At 44.9% G+C, this 6,127-nt stretch overlaps 1 long non-coding RNA gene across 1 annotated transcript; it reads left to right on the top strand.

The window, feature by feature from the left end:
- The first annotated feature begins 2,484 nt into the window (after window positions 1–2,484).
- Window positions 2,485–5,644, top strand: LOC127298957 (uncharacterized). The gene is made up of 3 exons (XR_007850219.2): window positions 2,485–2,980; window positions 3,065–3,298; window positions 3,630–5,644. It is a non-coding gene; the product is annotated as an uncharacterized lncRNA (long non-coding RNA).
- Window positions 5,645–6,127: the final 483 nt, after the last annotated feature.

Genomic DNA, 6,127 nt, shown 5'->3' with positions numbered 1-6,127 from the left:
ACTCGGTCACACGTTCGGTGTTGATGACGACGTCCTCCTCCCCGTTCCAGCGGGCAGCGGAAGTAGTAGATCCTCCTCGGAATCCCGGCAGCACGACGGCGTGGTGGCGGTGGTGGTGGAGATCTCTGGCAGGGCTTCGCCAAGCGTATGCGGGAGAGGTGGAGGAGGAGAGGCGGCTAGGGTTTGGGGAGAGGGGGTTCTTGGGCGCCGGCCACTTGGGGGCTGCGGCCAAGAGGGCTTTGGTGTGGCCAGCCCCCTCCCCTTGCTCCTCATTATATAGGTGGAAATCCCCAAGTGTTGGTATCCAAGTCTTCGAATAAGACCCGAAACCAAAACCTACCAAAGGGACAAAACCTACCCAAGGGGGGAATCCTATTCAAGGTGGGACTCCCACCCCTTCCTTGGGGGGGTTGGCCGGCCACCAAGGTGGAGCCCATCTGGGACTCCTCCTCCTTAGGGTTTGGCCGGCCATGCAAGGTGGAGTCCCTCCGGGACTCCACTTTCCATGGTGATTTCTTCCGGACTTTTCTAGAACCTTCTAGAACCTTCCATAAATGCACCGGATCATTTCCAAACTTGGAATATGACTTCCTATATACGAATCTTATTCTCCGGACCATTCCGGACCTCCTCGTGATGTCCTGGATCCCATCCGAGACTCCGAACAAACATTCGAACTCCATTCCATATTCCATATCTACTTAAACGACATCAAACCTTAAGTGTGTCACCCTACGGTTCGTGAACTATGCAGACATGGTCGAGACTCTTCTCCGACCAATAACCAATAGCGGGATCTGGAGATCCATATTGACTCCCACATATTCAACGATAACTTAGTGATTGATTGAACCATTTACATACGATACCGATTCCCTTTGTCACGCGATATTTTACTTGTCCGAGGTTTGATCATCGGTATCTCCATACCTTGTTCAACCTCGTCTCCGACAAGTACTCTTTACTCGTACCGTGGCATGTCATCTCTTGTGACCAAGTCACATGCTTGCAAGCTAATCAGACGACATTCCACCGAGAGGGCCCAGGGTATATCTATCCGTCATCGGGATGGACAATATCCCACTCTTGATTCATATGCCTCAACTCATACTTTCCGAATACTTAATCCCACCTTTATAACCACCCATTTACGCAGTGGTGTTTGATGTAATCAAAGTACCCTTCCGGTATATGTGATTTACATGATCTCATGGTCGAATGACTAGGTAACTATGTATCGAAAGCTTATAGCAATTTGAACTTAATGACGTGATCTTATGCTACGCTTAATTGGGTGTGTCCATTATATCATTCATCTAATGACATAACCTTGTTATTAATAACATCCAATGTTCATGATCATGAAACTATGATCATCTATTAACCAACAAGCTAGTTATACAAGAGGCTTACTAGGGACTCCTTGTTGTTTACATAACACACATGTATCAATGTTTCGGTTAATACAATTATAGCATGGTATGCAAACATTTATCATAAACATAAAGATATATAATAACCACTTTATTATTGCCTCTTGGGCATATCTCCAACAGTCTCCCACTTGCACTAGAGTCAATAATCTAGATTACATTGTAAGGTACCTAACACCCATGGCATTCTGATATTGGTCATGCTTTGCCCTAGGGAGAGCTTTAGTCAACGGATCTGCCACATTCAGATGTGTGTGTACTTTGCAAATCTTTACTTCACCATCTTCGATGTACTCGCGAATCGAATGAAAACGCAGCTTGATATGCTTCAGCTTCTTGTGTGACCTTGGTTCTTGTGCATTGACGATGGCACCACTACTGCAGAAATGCTTATAGCCACCAGGTGATTAGTGACAGGCAAAATTATGCCTGTCACTAGTAACCATAATCAGCGACAGGCACCTATAAGCCTGTCACTGGTAGAAAATAGTAGTGACAGGCGCGTGAAAAGAGATGTCACTGGTTATTTTTTTGAGGCTAGCCTGGATGGAGAAGTGGCTAGTGACAGGCTAGTAAAAAAGCCTGTCACTAGGCATACGCCGGTATTTCGGGCGCGTATCCTCCTTGTGAGATTCTTTCCAGCACGCCATCTTCATGGGCTGGCCTTCCCCGCTCTTGTTACCTGGCCGGCTGGTCCGCACGGCAGCAGTACCGTTGGCCAATCAATCGATCAGGAGGCAGCTGTGGAGCTTCCGCGAACAATGCCCCGCGCAGTTCCGGCCAAGAACTACGGCGATCGCCTCGTATCCGTTCCGGAGTGTCGCGCGTCCAGCCGAAACAGCCGCGAATCGTGGCGGCCTCGTATCCGTCCCGGAGTCGCGCTGGACTACAGGTCGCAGTAGACGTAGAGTCACCTCGGACCAGGTTCCATCACCTCACCTCTACTATTAATTAATTAATAATTAATCTCGGCCGTAAAACATACACATCGAGCGTCCCAAATTTAGCCCGTCTTTGACGCGAGCGGACTACATCCGCCGGCCTAAAAAAATCCAAAGGGCCAAATCGCTTCTTCCTCCCTTCGCACTCCCTCCCCACGAAACCGCCGCCTCCGCACTCCGCCACGCACGGCTCAGATCCCGCCGCGAGGGACACGAAAGCTCTTCCGTCGTTTGGGACGCGCTGCCGCCGCCCATCCTCCTCTCGACGAGGGTGTCGTCGTCGCCTCCACCAATCTTCCATGCCTGTGGAGATGCTGCCGTCCGCACGGCCAGGGGCGGTTCAACACCGATGTAGCCTGCGAGCTAGGGGTGAGGAACATCGATTCTTTTTTTCATTCTGTAAATCGGTTGAGAATTCCTATGATTCAGTTTTTTATTATTATTTGATTTGTTCCTCTTGTAACTCCGGTGCCGCATATGGCGCGTCCAGCGTCCTCAGCCAAGAAGCACGCGATGGTGCTGAAGAACGTCTCCAGCTGTTCAACTGGCCAAGCGTTATGTGTTGAAGCCGCTGGAAGTTGGCTCCGTGAGATCAAAGACCAATCGGTCCATTACCACCCAATCTTGCCTTGCTATGCCAATCAGACCCTTGCCGCTTACATGTTTGACAATTTGTTGCTGTCCATGCAGTGCGTAATGCGAGCAGCAGCACCTGTTCATGGGCATGGGCGACACGAAGCCGAACGAGCAGGGCAAGTGGAGACCGAGGCGTTCCTTATAGCAATTAGTGCCAGTTAACTCGCCGCATTGCCAAGCTCAGATGGATCATCCGCCTCCCGTGCTACAAGACCCAGGTCCGCCTCACGGTCAACAGGCGGCGCCGGAATGCTGGATCCCCATCATGGCACCCTTTCACCGTCCTAGGTACTGTTGTTTTTCTTGGAGATTTAGCAGATAGCTTAATTCGTAAGCGTAATCGTCAATCACCGACGTGATTGGTTAACCTGTAGTCGATCTTAATTGATTGAGCTTCTGAACACACAGTAATGTATTTATTTTTATGATATCAGATTTGAGGGAATATGGTACCCTGTGATGCAGTTGGATGGTTCTAAATCAAAGTCTAATCTTTACCGTTGTATGTACTGCAGCCACGATTATATTCTTGGTGTATAAACCTGCAAAGAAACTATATTATGAAACTATATTATATATATCATGACTTGAGCTAACAGTATGTGTTTTCTGATTGCAGCTTTTGATCAGGACCAACCGGCAATGAGTGACCAAAGTTGCTTTGTTTATTTTCTCTCACAAGCTGCACATCACATCCTGATGTCTTCAGTTCCAAGCTTCAACTTAATTCTGTAATAATTATCTAACACTAATCTGCATGCCCACCATTTGCTATGTACCACTTCTATATGAGATAAAATAATTTGGTATTGAGGATCTCATTTTTCCTTGGAAGCTACTTCGAACCAGTAAGCCACTATATATTGCTGGTACTTCTCTCTGATGTTTCCTTCGGTGGGATGTTACTCCAATCAGTAAGTTGAACAAAAACTATGCATATTGTATTTAATAAACCTTGGGCCTTAGCCCTTTGCTGAGAACATGCAATATCTATTTAAGTTGTTTACATCTTGATTTACAAACCAGTTCGGTTTTATGAGTTATGGACTTATGTCAATTCAATAGTTGTAGGTGATAAACTGATAACCCTTATATTGTTACACACATATCTGCAGGCTAATTTTTTTAATCAAGTTTGTTGATCTTTTGAGGCTGTTTGGCTAGCTGATTATGCTCTAGGTGTAACTAGAGTATCTCCAGTCCCGGAAAATCCATTGGTATATACCATTAGTATGTTGCTATTTCAGTTTCCGAACGCAATTTGAAAAGACCCAGTGCATGCAAATGGAAGATGACGACTTCTTAAAGGGGTAAATCTGAAACTACCCATTCTATACAGGATTTCTGTACAAATATATGACTAAAGATGATCTCCATGTTTTAAAGTTGATTTTATCATATGTTGCTATTTCGTTGCACTCCTCTTCGTACCATACTGAAGTCTGTGTGGTTGTGTCTCGCTCATCTGCATCTAGGAACGTTTGGTCTTCAGAGTCATGTGGTCTATCTGAACATTGAGAAGTGGTGTGACATTCGGGCGTGTATGATAAATAATCTGCAACTTTATAGATGAGAGTATCTGAATGCCAGCTGATGCATATTTGAAGGCTCTCGAGATCTATGCCGCATAACTTTTTATTTCATATGAATGGATGCATCCAATTATACAGTGATACAAATGCACGCTGCAAAGCGCATGGTATCATCTAGTTGTATTAATGTTCATTACGGCAATATGAATAGTGGAAATTGCAAAGTCTGACATTGGATGCTAGTTCCATTATGCTCCTTATGCTTCCGGTGTATTTCTTAACCAGGTTAGGCTGGAGTACATCGTCCAATGGCTTAAATTTTATGAACCTTGTCGTCTATTGTTGGTTCTAGCTGCATGACTTACTGTTCTGCCATGCTTCTTCTTGTTCCCGCGGGTTAATTTAGAGAGCTATAGTAAATACTTATGATGTAAATTTATCTCGCGGGTTAATTTAGAGAGCTATAGTAAATACTTATGATGTAAATTTATAGAGTAATGTTGACAGTTGGTAACTTGGTTTTGCCTGCTCTTTGGTATAGTGTGCTTTGGTTCAACCCGTGCAATGTACAGAAATATATTGCACTGTAATTTCGAAATGGGGTGAGCATCAAGTGCATTTGTTTTGAGTACTACAACACTACCGCTACTTGCAGCTAATGTTTTGTTTGCTGGTTTTACTATTGGTGATATGTTTGCAAGTCCAATGCACTACTGGCTTATATCTTTCTCTTGCATTTGAAAAATATAGATTTAGAATATGACTACTTTCCTTTTTTTCCAGGAAGGCAAGGCTGGGACTGATGGTTCTCACGTTGGAGGTGATCCAGGGATGTTGGTGTCTTTCAGTTCGCCGAGTAGAAGATGTCGAACTGCATGGTGTTTGGGTTCTTTTGGTTCGCCTCTAGTTCCCATAGTGTTCTTTCCGCTTAGTTTTAAATTTTGTGTAACTCTTCATATGTTTCCTATATTACGCTTTGTACTGTGCTTTTCATGAATTCAATATGAGACTGCGCCTATGAAATGCTATATTGTACCTACTTGTTACTGCATGTTCGTCGAAAATGAATTTTTTTTTAATATCAAAATTCATACCAGTGACAGGCATAATAATGGACTAGTCACTAGTGAACCCAACATGGATGTGGCCTTTCATCACGCCAGTGACATGCATTTTTTCTGCTTGTCACTAGTGCACCTACTAGTGACGGGCATTCTTCCCATCACTAGTGACAAAGTACAGTGATCGCACACTAGCGGCTGTGCGCATCGCCTGTCACTGATGAGCAAAATGTGCTTGTCACTGATAAGGATTTCTGCAGTAGTGCACCCATGTTGTCACAATAGATGACTAATGGGTCCAATGCACTAGGAACCACACCAAGCTCAACAATGAACCTCTTCATCCATACCGCTTCCGATGAAGCCTCCGAAGCCGCTATGTATTCAGATTCAGTTGAAGACTTCGCCACCGTGCACTGCTTGGAACTCATCCAGCTAACTGCAGCACCATTCAATAAAAACACGTACCCAGACTGAGACTTAGAGTCATCAGGATCAGTGTTCCAACTTGCATCGGTGTAACT

This window comes from Lolium perenne, chromosome 5 (genome assembly GCF_019359855.2).
Source record: "Lolium perenne isolate Kyuss_39 chromosome 5, Kyuss_2.0, whole genome shotgun sequence".
Taxonomy (NCBI): Eukaryota; Viridiplantae; Streptophyta; class Magnoliopsida; order Poales; family Poaceae; genus Lolium; species Lolium perenne.
Note: the sequence above shows the minus strand (reverse complement) of the source record. Positions and strands in the feature narration are given on the sequence as shown.